Genomic DNA, 18,477 nt, shown 5'->3' with positions numbered 1-18,477 from the left:
AAGTCTTTAATCCATCTTGAGTTGATTTTTGTATAAGGTGTAAGGAAGGGATCCAGTTTCAGCTTTCTACATGTGGCTAGCCAGTTTTCCCAGCACCATTTATTAAATAGGGAATCCTTTCTCCATTTCTTGTTTTTGTCAAGTTTGTCAAAGATCAGATTGTTGTAGATATGTGGCATTATTTCTGACGGCTCTGTTCTGTTCCATTGATCTATATCTCTGTTTGGTACCAGTACCATGCTGTTTTGGTTACTGTAGCCTTGTAGTATAGTTTGAAGTCAGGTAGCGTGATGCCTCCAGCTTTGTTCTTTTGGCTTAGGATTGACTTGGTGATGCGGGCTCTTTTTTGGTTCCATATGAACTTTAAAGTAGTTTTTTCCAATTCTGTGAAGAAAGTCATTGGTAACTTGATGGGGATGGCATTGAATCTGTAAATTACCTTGGGAAGGATGGCCATTTTCATGATATTGATTCTTCCTACCCATGAGCATGGAATGTTCTTCCATTTGTTTGTATCCTCTTTTATTTCCTTGAGCAGTGGTTTGTAGTTTTCTCCTTGAAGAGGTCCTTCACATCCCTTGTAAGTTGGATTCCTAGGTATTTTATTCTCTTTGAAGCAATTGTGAATGGGAGTTCACTCATGATTTGGCTCTCTGTTTGTCTGTTATTGATGTATAAGAATGCTTGTGATTTTTGTCCATTGATTTTGTATCCTGAGACTTTGCTGAAGTTGCTTATCAGCTTAAGGAGATTTTGGGCTGAGACAATGGGGTTTTCTAGATATACTATCACGTCATCTGCAAACAGGGACAATTTGACTTCTTTTTTTCCTGATTGAATACCCTTGATTTCCTTCTCTTGCCTAATTGCCCTGGCCAGAACTTCCAACACTATGTTGAATACAAGTGGTGAGAGAGGGCATCCCTGTCTTGTGCCAGTTTTCAAAGTGAATGCTTCCAGTTTTTGCCCATTCAGTATGATATTGGCTGTGGGTTTGTCATAAATAGCTCTTATTATTTTGAGATACGACCCATCAATACCCAATTTATTGAGAGTTTTTAGCATGAAGGGTTGTTGAATTTTGTCAAAGGCCTTTTCTTCACGTATTGAGATAATCATGTGGTTTTTGACTTTGGTTCTGTTTATATGCTGGATTACATTTATTGATTTGCGTATATTGAACCAGACTTGCATCCCAGGGATGAAGCCCAGTTGATCATGGTGGATAAGCTGTCTGATGTGCTGCTGGATTCGGTTTGCCAGTAATTTATTGAGGATTTTTGCATCAATATTCATCAAGGATATTGGTCTAAAATTCTCTTTTTTGATTGTGTCTCTGCCCAGCTTTGGTATCAGCATGATGCTGGCCTCATAAAATGAGTTAGGAAGGAATCCCTCTTTTTTATTGATTGGAATAGTTTCTGAAGTAATGGTTCCAGTTCCTCCTTGGACCTCTGGTAGAATTCGGCTGTGAACCCATCTGATCCTGGACTCTTTTTGGTTGGTAAGCTATTGATTATTGCCACAATTTCAGCTCCTGTTATTAGTCTATTCAGAGATTCAACTTCTTCCTGGTTTAGTCATGGGAGAGTGTATGTGTCGAGGAATTTATCCCTTTCTTTTTATTTTAATTTTTTTTCTTTTTATCATTGTGATTATTATTATTATTATTATTATTATTATTATACTTTAGGCTCTATGGTACATGTGCGCAACGTGCAGGTAAGCTACATGTGTATACATGTGCCATGCTGGTGCGCTGCACCCACCAACTCGTCATCTAGCATTAGGTATATCTCCCAATGCTGTCCCTCGCCCCTCCCCCCACCCCACAACAGTCCCCGAAGTGTGATGTTCCCCTTCTTGTGTCCACGTGTTCTCATTGTTCAATTCCCACCTATGAGTGAGAAGATGTGGTGTTTGGTTTTTTGTTCTTGCGATAGTTTACTGAGAACGATGATTTCCAATTTCATCCATGTCCCTACAAAGGATATGAACTCATCATTTTTTATGGCTGCCTAGTATTCCATGGTGTATATGTGCCACATTTTCTTAATCCAGTCTATCATTGTTGGACATTTGGGTTGGTTCCAAGTCTTTGCTATTGTGTATAATGCCGCAATAAACATACGTGTGCATGTGTCTTTATAGCAGCATGATTTATAGTCCTTTGGGTATATACCCAGTAATGGGATGGCTGGGTCAAATGGAATTTCTAGTTCTAGATCCCTGAGGAATCGCCACAGTGACTTCCACAAAGGTTGAACTAGTTTACAGTCCCACCAACAGTGTAAAAGTGTTCCTATTTCTCCACATCCTCTCCAGCACCTGTTGTTTCCTGACTTTTTAATGATTGCCATTCTAACTGGTGTGAGATGGTATCTCATTGTGGTTTTGATTTGCATTTCTCTGATGGCCAGTGATGGTGAGCATTTTTTCATGTGTTTTTTGGCTGCATAAATGTCTTCTTTGGAGGAGTGTCTGTTCATGTCCTTCGCCCACTTTTTGATGGGGTTGTTTGGTGTTTTCTTGTAAATTTGTTGGAGTTCATTGTAGATTCTGGATATTAGCCCTTTGTCAGATGAGTAGGTTGCGAAAATTTTCTCCCATTGTGTAGGTTGCCTGTTCACTCTGATGGTAGTTTCCTTTGCTGTGCAGAAGCTCTTTAGTTTAATTAGATCCCATTTGTCAATTTTGGCTTTTGTTGCCATTGCTTTTGGTGTTTTAGACATGAAGTCCTTGCCCATGCCTATGTCCTGAATGGTATTGCCTAGGTTTTCTTCTAGGGTTTTTATGGTTTTAGGTCTAACGTTTAAGTCTTTAATCCATCTTGAGTTGATTTTTGTATAAGGTGTAAGGAAGGGATCCAGTTTCAGCTTTCTACATGTGGCTAGCCAGTTTTCCCAGCACCATTTATTAAATAGGGAATCCTTTCTCCATTTCTTGTTTTTGTCAAGTTTGTCAAAGATCAGATTGTTGTAGATATGTGGCATTATTTCTGACGGCTCTGTTCTGTTCCATTGATCTAGATCTCTGTTTGGTACCAGTACCATGCTGTTTTGGTTACTGTAGCCTTGTAGTATAGTTTGAAGTCAGGTAGCGTGATGCCTCCAGCTTTGTTCTTTTGGCTTAGGATTGACTTGGTGATGCGGGCTCTTTTTTGGTTCCATATGAACTTTAAAGTAGTTTTTTCCAATTCTGTGAAGAAAGTCATTGGTAACTTGATGGGGATGGCATTGAATCTGTAAATTACCTTGGGAAGGATGGCCATTTTCATGATATTGATTCTTCCTACCCATGAGCATGGAATGTTCTTCCATTTGTTTGTATCCTCTTTTATTTCCTTGAGCAGTGGTTTGTAGTTTTCTCCTTGAAGAGGTCCTTCACATCCCTTGTAAGTTGGATTCCTAGGTATTTTATTCTCTTTGAAGCAATTGTGAATGGGAGTTCACTCATGATTTGGCTCTCTGTTTGTCTGTTATTGATGTATAAGAATGCTTGTGATTTTTGTCCATTGATTTTGTATCCTGAGACTTTGCTGAAGTTTCTTATCAGCTTAAGGAGATTTTGGGCTGAGACAATGGGGTTTTCTAGATATACTATCACGTCATCTGCAAACAGGGACAATTTGACTTCTTTTTTTCCTAATTGAATACCCTTGATTTCCTTCTCTTGCCTAATTGCCCTGGCCAGAACTTCCAACACTATGTTGAATACAAGTGGTGAGAGAGGGCATCCCTGTCTTGTGCCAGTTTTCAAAGTGAATGCTTCCAGTTTTTGCCCATTCAGTATGATATTGGCTGTGGGTTTGTCATAAATAGCTCTTATTATTTTGAGATACGACCCATCAATACCCAATTTATTGAGAGTTTTTAGCATGAAGGGTTGTTGAATTTTGTCAAAGGCCTTTTCTTCACGTATTGAGATAATCATGTGGTTTTTGACTTTGGTTCTGTTTATATGCTGGATTACATTTATTGATTTGCGTATATTGAACCAGACTTGCATCCCAGGGATGAAGCCCAGTTGATCATGGTGGATAAGCTGTCTGATGTGCTGCTGGATTCGGTTTGCCAGTAATTTATTGAGGATTTTTGCATCAATATTCATCAAGGATATTGGTCTAAAATTCTCTTTTTTGATTGTGTCTCTGCCCAGCTTTGGTATCAGCATGATGCTGGCCTCATAAAATGAGTTAGGAAGGAATCCCTCTTTTTCTATTGATTGGAATAGTTTCTGAAGTAATGGTTCCAGTTCCTCCTTGGACCTCTGGTAGAATTCGGCTGTGAACCCATCTGATCCTGGACTCCTTTTGGTTGGTAAGCTATTGATTATTGCCACAATTTCAGCTCCTGTTATTAGTCTATTCAGAGATTCAACTTCTTCCTGGTTTAGTCATGGGAGAGTGTATGTGTCGAGGAATTTATCCCTTTCTTTTTTTTTTAATTTTTTTTCTTTTTATCATTATGATTATTATTATTATTATTATTATTATTATACTTTAGGCTCTATGGTACATGTGCGCAACGTGCAGGTAAGCTACATGTGTATACATGTGCCATGCTGGTGCGCTGCACCCACCAACTCGTCATCTAGCATTAGGTATATCTCCCAATGCTGTCCCTCGCCCCTCCCCCCACCCCACAACAGTCCCCGAAGTGTGATGTTCCCCTTCTTGTGTCCACGTGTTCTCATTGTTCAATTCCCACCTATGAGTGAGAAGATGTGGTGTTTGGTTTTTTGTTCTTGCGATAGTTTACTGAGAACGATGATTTCCAATTTCATCCATGTCCCTACAAAGGATATGAACTCATCATTTTTTATGGCTGCCTAGTATTCCATGGTGTATATGTGCCACATTTTCTTAAAAAAGTCTATCATTGTTGGACATTTGGGTTGGTTCCAAGTCTTTGCTATTGTGTATAATGCCGCAATAAACATACGTGTGCATGTGTCTTTATAGCAGCATGATTTATAGTCCTTTGGGTATATACCCAGTAATGGGATGGCTGGGTCAAATGGAATTTCTAGTTCTAGATCCCTGAGGAATCGCCACAGTGACTTCCACAAAGGTTGAACTAGTTTACAGTCCCACCAACAGTGTAAAAGTGTTCCTATTTCTCCACATCCTCTCCAGCACCTGTTGTTTCCTGACTTTTTAATGATTGCCATTCTAACTGGTGTGAGATGGTATCTCATTGTGGTTTTGATTTGCATTTCTCTGATGGCCAGTGATGGTGAGCATTTTTTCATGTGTTTTTTGGCTGCATAAATGTCTTCTTTGGAGGAGTGTCTGTTCATGTCCTTCGCCCACTTTTTGATGGGGTTGTTTGGTGTTTTCTTGTAAATTTGTTGGAGTTCATTGTAGTTTCTGGATATTAGCCCTTTGTCAGATGAGTAGGTTGCGAAAATTTTCTCCCATTGTGTAGGTTGCCTGTTCACTCTGATGGTAGTTTCCTTTGCTGTGCAGAAGCTCTTTAGTTTAATTAGATCCCATTTGTCAATTTTGGCTTTTGTTGCCATTGCTTTTGGTGTTTTAGACATGAAGTCCTTGCCCATGCCTATGTCCTGAATGGTATTGCCTAGGTTTTCTTCTAGGGTTTTTATGGTTTTAGGTCTAACGTTTAAGTCTTTAATCCATCTTGAGTTGATTTTTGTATAAGGTGTAAGGAAGGGATCCAGTTTCAGCTTTCTACATGTGGCTAGCCAGTTTTCCCAGCACCATTTATTAAATAGGGAATCCTTTCTCCATTTCTTGTTTTTGTCAAGTTTGTCAAAGATCAGATTGTTGTAGATATGTGGCATTATTTCTGACGGCTCTGTTCTGTTCCATTGATCTATATCTCTGTTTGGTACCAGTACCATGCTGTTTTCGTTACTGTAGCCTTGTAGTATAGTTTGAAGTCAGGTAGCGTGATGCCTCCAGCTTTGTTCTTTTGGCTTAGGATTGACTTGGTGATGCGGGCTCTTTTTTGGTTCCATATGAGCTTTAAAGTAGTTTTTTCCAATTCTGTGAAGAAAGTCATTGGTAACTTGATGGGGATGGCATTGAATCTGTAAATTACCTTGGGAAGGATGGCCATTTTCATGATATTGATTCTTCCTACCCATGAGCATGGAATGTTCTTCCATTTGTTTGTATCCTCTTTTATTTCCTTGAGCAGTGGTTTGTAGTTTTCTCCTTGAAGAGGTCCTTCACATCCCTTGGAAGTTGGATTCCTAGGTATTTTATTCTCTTTGAAGCAATTGTGAATGGGAGTTCACTCATGATTTGGCTCTCTGTTTGTCTGTTATTGATGTATAAGAATGCTTGTGATTTTTGTCCATTGATTTTGTATCCTGAGACTTTGCTGAAGTTGCTTATCAGCTTAAGGAGATTTTGGGCTGAGACAATGGGGTTTTCTAGATATACTATCACGTCATCTGCAAACAGGGACAATTTGACTTCTTTTTTTCCTAATTGAATACCCTTGATTTCCTTCTCTTGCCTAATTGCCCTGGCCAAAACTTCCAACACTATGTTGAATAGAAGTGGTGAGAGAGGGCATCCCTGTCTTGTGCCAGTTTTCAAAGTGAATGCTTCCAGTTTTTGCCCATTCAGTATGATATTGGCTGTGGGTTTGTCATAAGTAGCTCTTATTATTTTGAGATACGACCCATCAATACCCAATTTATTGAGAGTTTTTAGCATGAAGGGTTGTTGAATTTTGTCAAAGGCCTTTTCTTCACGTATTGAGATAATCATGTGGTTTTTGACTTTGGTTCTGTTTATATGCTGGATTACATTTATTGATTTGCGTATATTGAACCAGACTTGCATCCCAGGGATGAAGCCCAGTTGATCATGGTGGATAAGCTGTCTGATGTGCTGCTGGATTCGGTTTGCCAGTAATTTATTGAGGATTTTTGCATCAATATTCATCAAGGATATTGGTCTAAAATTCTCTTTTTTGATTGTGTCTCTGCCCAGCTTTGGTATCAGCATGATGCTGGCCTCATAAAATGAGTTAGGAAGGAATCCCTCTTTTTTATTGATTGGAATAGTTTCTGAAGTAATGGTTCCAGTTCCTCCTTGGACCTCTGGTAGAATTCGGCTGTGAACCCATCTGATCCTGGACTCTTTTTGGTTGGTAAGCTATTGATTATTGCCACAATTTCAGCTCCTGTTATTAGTCTATTCAGAGATTCAACTTCTTCCTGGTTTAGTCATGGGAGAGTGTATGTGTCGAGGAATTTATCCCTTTCTTTTTTTTTTAATTTTTTTTCTTTTTATCATTGTGATTATTATTATTATTATTATTATTATTATTATACTTTAGGCTCTATGGTACATGTGCGCAACGTGCAGGTAAGCTACATGTGTATACATGTGCCATGCTGGTGCGCTGCACCCACCAACTCGTCATCTAGCATTAGGTATATCTCCCAATGCTGTCCCTCGCCCCTCCCCCCACCCCACAACAGTCCCCGAAGTGTGATGTTCCCCTTCTTGTGTCCACGTGTTCTCATTGTTCAATTCCCACCTATGAGTGAGAAGATGTGGTGTTTGGTTTTTTGTTCTTGCGATAGTTTACTGAGAACGATGATTTCCAATTTCATCCATGTCCCTACAAAGGATATGAACTCATCATTTTTTATGGCTGCCTAGTATTCCATGGTGTATATGTGCCACATTTTCTTAATCCAGTCTATCATTGTTGGACATTTGGGTTGGTTCCAAGTCTTTGCTATTGTGTATAATGCCGCAATAAACATACGTGTGCATGTGTCTTTATAGCAGCATGATTTATAGTCCTTTGGGTATATACCCAGTAATGGGATGGCTGGGTCAAATGGAATTTCTAGTTCTAGATCCCTGAGGAATCGCCACAGTGACTTCCACAAAGGTTGAACTAGTTTACAGTCCCACCAACAGTGTAAAAGTGTTCCTATTTCTCCACATCCTCTCCAGCACCTGTTGTTTCCTGACTTTTTAATGATTGCCATTCTAACTGGTGTGAGATGGTATCTCATTGTGGTTTTGATTTGCATTTCTCTGATGGCCAGTGATGGTGAGCATTTTTTCATGTGTTTTTTGGCTGCATAAATGTCTTCTTTGGAGGAGTGTCTGTTCATGTCCTTCGCCCACTTTTTGATGGGGTTGTTTGGTGTTTTCTTGTAAATTTGTTGGAGTTCATTGTAGATTCTGGATATTAGCCCTTTGTCAGATGAGTAGGTTGCGAAAATTTTCTCCCATTGTGTAGGTTGCCTGTTCACTCTGATGGTAGTTTCCTTTGCTGTGCAGAAGCTCTTTAGTTTAATTAGATCCCATTTGTCAATTTTGGCTTTTGTTGCCATTGCTTTTGGTGTTTTAGACATGAAGTCCTTGCCCATGCCTATGTCCTGAATGGTATTGCCTAGGTTTTCTTCTAGGGTTTTTATGGTTTTAGGTCTAACGTTTAAGTCTTTAATCCATCTTGAGTTGATTTTTGTATAAGGTGTAAGGAAGGGATCCAGTTTCAGCTTTCTACATGTGGCTAGCCAGTTTTCCCAGCACCATTTATTAAATAGGGAATCCTTTCTCCATTTCTTGTTTTTGTCAAGTTTGTCAAAGATCAGATTGTTGTAGATATGTGGCATTATTTCTGACGGCTCTGTTCTGTTCCATTGATCTATATCTCTGTTTGGTACCAGTACCATGCTGTTTTGGTTACTGTAGCCTTGTAGTATAGTTTGAAGTCAGGTAGCGTGATGCCTCCAGCTTTGTTCTTTTGGCTTAGGATTGACTTGGTGATGCGGGCTCTTTTTTGGTTCCATATGAACTTTAAAGTAGTTTTTTCCAATTCTGTGAAGAAAGTCATTGGTAACTTGATGGGGATGGCATTGAATCTGTAAATTACCTTGGGAAGGATGGCCATTTTCATGATATTGATTCTTCCTACCCATGAGCATGGAATGTTCTTCCATTTGTTTGTATCCTCTTTTATTTCCTTGAGCAGTGGTTTGTAGTTTTCTCCTTGAAGAGGTCCTTCACATCCCTTGTAAGTTGGATTCCTAGGTATTTTATTCTCTTTGAAGCAATTGTGAATGGGAGTTCACTCATGATTTGGCTCTCTGTTTGTCTGTTATTGATGTATAAGAATGCTTGTGATTTTTGTCCATTGATTTTGTATCCTGAGACTTTGCTGAAGTTTCTTATCAGCTTAAGGAGATTTTGGGCTGAGACAATGGGGTTTTCTAGATATACTATCACGTCATCTGCAAACAGGGACAATTTGACTTCTTTTTTTCCTAATTGAATACCCTTGATTTCCTTCTCTTGCCTAATTGCCCTGGCCAGAACTTCCAACACTATGTTGAATACAAGTGGTGAGAGAGGGCATCCCTGTCTTGTGCCAGTTTTCAAAGTGAATGCTTCCAGTTTTTGCCCATTCAGTATGATATTGGCTGTGGGTTTGTCATAAATAGCTCTTATTATTTTGAGATACGACCCATCAATACCCAATTTATTGAGAGTTTTTAGCATGAAGGGTTGTTGAATTTTGTCAAAGGCCTTTTCTTCACGTATTGAGATAATCATGTGGTTTTTGACTTTGGTTCTGTTTATATGCTGGATTACATTTATTGATTTGCGTATATTGAACCAGACTTGCATCCCAGGGATGAAGCCCAGTTGATCATGGTGGATAAGCTGTCTGATGTGCTGCTGGATTCGGTTTGCCAGTAATTTATTGAGGATTTTTGCATCAATATTCATCAAGGATATTGGTCTAAAATTCTCTTTTTTGATTGTGTCTCTGCCCAGCTTTGGTATCAGCATGATGCTGGCCTCATAAAATGAGTTAGGAAGGAATCCCTCTTTTTCTATTGATTGGAATAGTTTCTGAAGTAATGGTTCCAGTTCCTCCTTGGACCTCTGGTAGAATTCGGCTGTGAACCCATCTGATCCTGGACTCCTTTTGGTTGGTAAGCTATTGATTATTGCCACAATTTCAGCTCCTGTTATTAGTCTATTCAGAGATTCAACTTCTTCCTGGTTTAGTCATGGGAGAGTGTATGTGTCGAGGAATTTATCCCTTTCTTTTTTTTTTAATTTTTTTTCTTTTTATCATTATGATTATTATTATTATTATTATTATTATTATACTTTAGGCTCTATGGTACATGTGCGCAACGTGCAGGTAAGCTACATGTGTATACATGTGCCATGCTGGTGCGCTGCACCCACCAACTCGTCATCTAGCATTAGGTATATCTCCCAATGCTGTCCCTCGCCCCTCCCCCCACCCCACAACAGTCCCCGAAGTGTGATGTTCCCCTTCTTGTGTCCACGTGTTCTCATTGTTCAATTCCCACCTATGAGTGAGAAGATGTGGTGTTTGGTTTTTTGTTCTTGCGATAGTTTACTGAGAACGATGATTTCCAATTTCATCCATGTCCCTACAAAGGATATGAACTCATCATTTTTTATGGCTGCCTAGTATTCCATGGTGTATATGTGCCACATTTTCTTAAAAAAGTCTATCATTGTTGGACATTTGGGTTGGTTCCAAGTCTTTGCTATTGTGTATAATGCCGCAATAAACATACGTGTGCATGTGTCTTTATAGCAGCATGATTTATAGTCCTTTGGGTATATACCCAGTAATGGGATGGCTGGGTCAAATGGAATTTCTAGTTCTAGATCCCTGAGGAATCGCCACAGTGACTTCCACAAAGGTTGAACTAGTTTACAGTCCCACCAACAGTGTAAAAGTGTTCCTATTTCTCCACATCCTCTCCAGCACCTGTTGTTTCCTGACTTTTTAATGATTGCCATTCTAACTGGTGTGAGATGGTATCTCATTGTGGTTTTGATTTGCATTTCTCTGATGGCCAGTGATGGTGAGCATTTTTTCATGTGTTTTTTGGCTGCATAAATGTCTTCTTTGGAGGAGTGTCTGTTCATGTCCTTCGCCCACTTTTTGATGGGGTTGTTTGGTGTTTTCTTGTAAATTTGTTGGAGTTCATTGTAGTTTCTGGATATTAGCCCTTTGTCAGATGAGTAGGTTGCGAAAATTTTCTCCCATTGTGTAGGTTGCCTGTTCACTCTGATGGTAGTTTCCTTTGCTGTGCAGAAGCTCTTTAGTTTAATTAGATCCCATTTGTCAATTTTGGCTTTTGTTGCCATTGCTTTTGGTGTTTTAGACATGAAGTCCTTGCCCATGCCTATGTCCTGAATGGTATTGCCTAGGTTTTCTTCTAGGGTTTTTATGGTTTTAGGTCTAACGTTTAAGTCTTTAATCCATCTTGAGTTGATTTTTGTATAAGGTGTAAGGAAGGGATCCAGTTTCAGCTTTCTACATGTGGCTAGCCAGTTTTCCCAGCACCATTTATTAAATAGGGAATCCTTTCTCCATTTCTTGTTTTTGTCAAGTTTGTCAAAGATCAGATTGTTGTAGATATGTGGCATTATTTCTGACGGCTCTGTTCTGTTCCATTGATCTATATCTCTGTTTGGTACCAGTACCATGCTGTTTTCGTTACTGTAGCCTTGTAGTATAGTTTGAAGTCAGGTAGCGTGATGCCTCCAGCTTTGTTCTTTTGGCTTAGGATTGACTTGGTGATGCGGGCTCTTTTTTGGTTCCATATGAGCTTTAAAGTAGTTTTTTCCAATTCTGTGAAGAAAGTCATTGGTAACTTGATGGGGATGGCATTGAATCTGTAAATTACCTTGGGAAGGATGGCCATTTTCATGATATTGATTCTTCCTACCCATGAGCATGGAATGTTCTTCCATTTGTTTGTATCCTCTTTTATTTCCTTGAGCAGTGGTTTGTAGTTTTCTCCTTGAAGAGGTCCTTCACATCCCTTGGAAGTTGGATTCCTAGGTATTTTATTCTCTTTGAAGCAATTGTGAATGGGAGTTCACTCATGATTTGGCTCTCTGTTTGTCTGTTATTGATGTATAAGAATGCTTGTGATTTTTGTCCATTGATTTTGTATCCTGAGACTTTGCTGAAGTTGCTTATCAGCTTAAGGAGATTTTGGGCTGAGACAATGGGGTTTTCTAGATATACTATCACGTCATCTGCAAACAGGGACAATTTGACTTCTTTTTTTCCTAATTGAATACCCTTGATTTCCTTCTCTTGCCTAATTGCCCTGGCCAAAACTTCCAACACTATGTTGAATAGAAGTGGTGAGAGAGGGCATCCCTGTCTTGTGCCAGTTTTCAAAGTGAATGCTTCCAGTTTTTGCCCATTCAGTATGATATTGGCTGTGGGTTTGTCATAAGTAGCTCTTATTATTTTGAGATACGACCCATCAATACCCAATTTATTGAGAGTTTTTAGCATGAAGGGTTGTTGAATTTTGTCAAAGGCCTTTTCTTCACGTATTGAGATAATCATGTGGTTTTTGACTTTGGTTCTGTTTATATGCTGGATTACATTTATTGATTTGCGTATATTGAACCAGACTTGCATCCCAGGGATGAAGCCCAGTTGATCATGGTGGATAAGCTGTCTGATGTGCTGCTGGATTCGGTTTGCCAGTAATTTATTGAGGATTTTTGCATCAATATTCATCAAGGATATTGGTCTAAAATTCTCTTTTTTGATTGTGTCTCTGCCCAGCTTTGGTATCAGCATGATGCTGGCCTCATAAAATGAGTTAGGAAGGAATCCCTCTTTTTTATTGATTGGAATAGTTTCTGAAGTAATGGTTCCAGTTCCTCCTTGGACCTCTGGTAGAATTCGGCTGTGAACCCATCTGATCCTGGACTCTTTTTGGTTGGTAAGCTATTGATTATTGCCACAATTTCAGCTCCTGTTATTAGTCTATTCAGAGATTCAACTTCTTCCTGGTTTAGTCATGGGAGAGTGTATGTGTCGAGGAATTTATCCCTTTCTTTTTTTTTTAATTTTTTTTCTTTTTATCATTGTGATTATTATTATTATTATTATTATTATTATTATACTTTAGGCTCTATGGTACATGTGCGCAACGTGCAGGTAAGCTACATGTGTATACATGTGCCATGCTGGTGCGCTGCACCCACCAACTCGTCATCTAGCATTAGGTATATCTCCCAATGCTGTCCCTCGCCCCTCCCCCCACCCCACAACAGTCCCCGAAGTGTGATGTTCCCCTTCTTGTGTCCACGTGTTCTCATTGTTCAATTCCCACCTATGAGTGAGAAGATGTGGTGTTTGGTTTTTTGTTCTTGCGATAGTTTACTGAGAACGATGATTTCCAATTTCATCCATGTCCCTACAAAGGATATGAACTCATCATTTTTTATGGCTGCCTAGTATTCCATGGTGTATATGTGCCACATTTTCTTAATCCAGTCTATCATTGTTGGACATTTGGGTTGGTTCCAAGTCTTTGCTATTGTGTATAATGCCGCAATAAACATACGTGTGCATGTGTCTTTATAGCAGCATGATTTATAGTCCTTTGGGTATATACCCAGTAATGGGATGGCTGGGTCAAATGGAATTTCTAGTTCTAGATCCCTGAGGAATCGCCACAGTGACTTCCACAAAGGTTGAACTAGTTTACAGTCCCACCAACAGTGTAAAAGTGTTCCTATTTCTCCACATCCTCTCCAGCACCTGTTGTTTCCTGACTTTTTAATGATTGCCATTCTAACTGGTGTGAGATGGTATCTCATTGTGGTTTTGATTTGCATTTCTCTGATGGCCAGTGATGGTGAGCATTTTTTCATGTGTTTTTTGGCTGCATAAATGTCTTCTTTGGAGGAGTGTCTGTTCATGTCCTTCGCCCACTTTTTGATGGGGTTGTTTGGTGTTTTCTTGTAAATTTGTTGGAGTTCATTGTAGATTCTGGATATTAGCCCTTTGTCAGATGAGTAGGTTGCGAAAATTTTCTCCCATTGTGTAGGTTGCCTGTTCACTCTGATGGTAGTTTCCTTTGCTGTGCAGAAGCTCTTTAGTTTAATTAGATCCCATTTGTCAATTTTGGCTTTTGTTGCCATTGCTTTTGGTGTTTTAGACATGAAGTCCTTGCCCATGCCTATGTCCTGAATGGTATTGCCTAGGTTTTCTTCTAGGGTTTTTATGGTTTTAGGTCTAACGTTTAAGTCTTTAATCCATCTTGAGTTGATTTTTGTATAAGGTGTAAGGAAGGGATCCAGTTTCAGCTTTCTACATGTGGCTAGCCAGTTTTCCCAGCACCATTTATTAAATAGGGAATCCTTTCTCCATTTCTTGTTTTTGTCAAGTTTGTCAAAGATCAGATTGTTGTAGATATGTGGCATTATTTCTGACGGCTCTGTTCTGTTCCATTGATCTATATCTCTGTTTGGTACCAGTACCATGCTGTTTTGGTTACTGTAGCCTTGTAGTATAGTTTGAAGTCAGGTAGCGTGATGCCTCCAGCTTTGTTCTTTTGGCTTAGGATTGACTTGGTGATGCGGGCTCTTTTTTGGTTCCATATGAACTTTAAAGTAGTTTTTTCCAATTCTGTGCAGAAAGTCATTGGTAACTTGATGGGGAGGGCATTGAATCTGTAAATTACCTTGGGAAGGATGGCCATTTTCATGATATTGATTCTTCCTACCCATGAGCATGGAATGTTCTTCCATTTGTTTGTATCCTCTTTTATTTCCTTGAGCAGTGGTTTGTAGTTTTCTCCTTGAAGAGGTCCTTCACATCCCTTGGAAGTTGGATTCCTAGGTATTTTATTCTCTTTGAAGCAATTGTGAATGGGAGTTCACTCATGATTTGGCTCTCTGTTTGTCTGTTATTGATGTATAAGAATGCTTGTGATTTTTGTCCATTGATTTTGTATCCTGAGACTTTGCTGAAGTTGCTTATCAGTTTAAGGAGATTTTGGGCTGAGACAATGGGGTTTTCTAGATATACTATCACGTCATCTGCAAACAGGGACAATTTGACTTCTTTTTTTCCTAATTGAATACCCTTGATTTCCTTCTCTTGCCTAATTGCCCTGGCCAGAACTTCCAACACTATGTTGAATACAAGTGGTGAGAGAGGGCATCCCTGTCTTGTGCCAGTTTTCAAAGTGAATGCTTCCAGTTTTTGCCCATTCAGTATGATATTGGCTGTGGGTTTGTCATAAATAGCTCTTATTATTTTGAGATACGACCCATCAATACCCAATTTATTGAGAGTTTTTAGCATGAAGGGTTGTTGAATTTTGTCAAAGGCCTTTTCTTCACGTATTGAGATAATCATGTGGTTTTTGACTTTGGTTCTGTTTATATGCTGGATTACATTTATTGATTTGCGTATATTGAACCAGACTTGCATCCCAGGGATGAAGCCCAGTTGATCATGGTGGATAAGCTGTCTGATGTGCTGCTGGATTCGGTTTGCCAGTAATTTATTGAGGATTTTTGCATCAATATTCATCAAGGATATTGGTCTAAAATTCTCTTTTTTGATTGTGTCTCTGCCCAGCTTTGGTATCAGCATGATGCTGGCCTCATAAAATGAGTTAGGAAGGAATCCCTCTTTTTCTATTGATTGGAATAGTTTCTGAAGTAATGGTTCCAGTTCCTCCTTGGACCTCTGGTAGAATTCGGCTGTGAACCCATCTGATCCTGGACTCTTTTTGGTTGGTAAGCTATTGATTATTGCCACAATTTCAGCTCCTGTTATTAGTCTATTCAGAGATTCAACTTCTTCCTGGTTTAGTCATGGGAGAGTGTATGTGTCGAGGAATTTATCCCTTTCTTTTTTTTTTAATTTTTTTTCTTTTTATCATTATGATTATGATTATTATTATTATTATTATTATACTTTAGGCTCTATGGTACATGTGCGCAACGTGCAGGTAAGCTACATGTGTATACATGTGCCATGCTGGTGCGCTGCACCCACCAACTCGTCATCTAGCATTAGGTATATCTCCCAATGCTGTCCCTCGCCCCTCCCCCCACCCCACAACAGTCCCCGAAGTGTGATGTTCCCCTTCTTGTGTCCACGTGTTCTCATTGTTCAATTCCCACCTATGAGTGAGAAGATGTGGTGTTTGGTTTTTTGTTCTTGCGATAGTTTACTGAGAACGATGATTTCCAATTTCATCCATGTCCCTACAAAGGATATGAACTCATCATTTTTTATGGCTGCCTAGTATTCCATGGTGTATATGTGCCACATTTTCTTAATCCAGTCTATCATTGTTGGACATTTGGGTTGGTTCCAAGTCTTTGCTATTGTGTATAATGCCGCAATAAACATACGTGTGCATGTGTCTTTATAGCAGCATGATTTATAGTCCTTTGGGTATATACCCAGTAATGGGATGGCTGGGTCAAATGGAATTTCTAGTTCTAGATCCCTGAGGAATCGCCACAGTGACTTCCACAAAGGTTGAACTAGTTTACAGTCCCACCAACAGTGTAAAAGTGTTCCTATTTCTCCACATCCTCTCCAGCACCTGTTGTTTCCTGACTTTTTAATGATTGCCATTCTAACTGGTGTGAGATGGTATCTCATTGTGGTTTTGATTTGCATTTCTCTGATGGCCAGTGATGGTGAGCATTTTTTCATGTGTTTTTTGGCTGCATAAATGTCTTCTTTGGAGGAGTGTCTGTTCATGTCCTTCGCCCACTTTTTGATGGGGTTGTTTGGTGTTTTCTTGTAAATTTGTTGGAGTTCATTGTAGATTCTGGATATTAGCCCTTTGTCAGATGAGTAGGTTGCGAAAATTTTCTCCCATTGTGTAGGTTGCCTGTTCACTCTGATGGTAGTTTCCTTTGCTGTGCAGAAGCTCTTTAGTTTAATTAGATCCCATTTGTCAATTTTGGCTTTTGTTGCCATTGCTTTTGGTGTTTTAGACATGAAGTCCTTGCCCATGCCTATGTCCTGAATGGTATTGCCTAGGTTTTCTTCTAGGGTTTTTATGGTTTTAGGTCTAACGTTTAAGTCTTTAATCCATCTTGAGTTGATTTTTGTATAAGGTGTAAGGAAGGGATCCAGTTTCAGCTTTCTACATGTGGCTAGCCAGTTTTCCCAGCACCATTTATTAAATAGGGAATCCTTGCTCCATTTCTTGTTTTTGTCAAGTTTGTCAAAGATCAGATTGTTGTAGATATGTGGCATTATTTCTGACGGCTCTGTTCTGTTCCATTGATCTATATCTCTGTTTGGTACCAGTACCATGCTGTTTTGGTTACTGTAGCCTTGTAGTATAGTTTGAAGTCAGGTAGCGTGATGCCTCCAGCTTTGTTCTTTTGGCTTAGGATTGACTTGGTGATGCGGGCTCTTTTTTGGTTCCATATGAACTTTAAAGTAGTTTTTTCCAATTCTGTGAAGAAAGTCATTGGTAACTTGATGGGGATGGCATTGAATCTGTAAATTACCTTGGGAAGGATGGCCATTTTCATGATATTGATTCTTCCTACCCATGAGCATGGAATGTTCTTCCATTTGTTTGTATCCTCTTTTATTTCCTTGAGCAGTGGTTTGTAGTTTTCTCCTTGAAGAGGTCCTTCACATCCCTTGGAAGTTGGATTCCTAGGTATTTTATTCTCTTTGAAGCAATTGTGAATGGGAGTTCACTCATGATTTGGCTCTCTGTTTGTCTGTTATTGATGTATAAGAATGCTTGTGATTTTTGTCCATTGATTTTGTATCCTGAGACTTTGCTGAAGTTGCTTATCAGCTTAAGGAGATTTTGGGCTGAGACAATGGGGTTTTCTAGATATACTATCACGTCATCTGCAAACAGGGACAATTTGACTTCTTTTTTCCTAATTGAATACCCTTGATTTCCTTCTCTTGCCTAATTGCCCTGGCCAGAACTTCCAACACTATGTTGAATACAAGTGGTGAGAGAGGGCATCCCTGTCTTGTGCCAGTTTTCAAAGTGAATGCTTCCAGTTTTTGCCCATTCAGTATGATATTGGCTGTGGGTTTGTCATAAATAGCTCTTATTATTTTGAGATACGACCCATCAATACCCAATTTATTGAGAGTTTTTAGCATGAAGGGTTGTTGAATTTTGTCAAAGGCCTTTTCTTCACGTATTGAGATAATCATGTGGTTTTTGACTTTGGTTTTGTTTATATGCTGGATTACATTTATTGATTTGCGTATATTGAACCAGACTTGCATCCCAGGGATGAAGCCCAGTTGATCATGGTGGATAAGCTGTCTGATGTGCTGCTGGATTCGGTTTGCCAGTAATTTATTGAGGATTTTTGCATCAATATTCATCAAGGATATTGGTCTAAAATTCTCTTTTTTGATTGTGTCTCTGCCCAGCTTTGGTATCAGCATGATGCTGGCCTCATAAAATGAGTTAGGAAGGAATCCCTCTTTTTCTATTGATTGGAATAGTTTCTGAAGTAATGGTTCCAGTTCCTCCTTGGACCTCTGGTAGAATTCGGCTGTGAACCCATCTGATCCTGGACTCTTTTTGGTTGGTAAGCTATTGATTATTGCCACAATTTCAGCTCCTGTTATTAGTCTATTCAGAGATTCAACTTCTTCCTCGTTTAGTCATGGGAGAGTGTATGTG

Source organism: Pongo abelii, chromosome 12 (genome assembly GCF_028885655.2).
Source record: "Pongo abelii isolate AG06213 chromosome 12, NHGRI_mPonAbe1-v2.0_pri, whole genome shotgun sequence".
Taxonomy (NCBI): domain Eukaryota; kingdom Metazoa; phylum Chordata; class Mammalia; order Primates; family Hominidae; genus Pongo; species Pongo abelii.
This window is presented reverse-complemented; position numbering follows the sequence as displayed.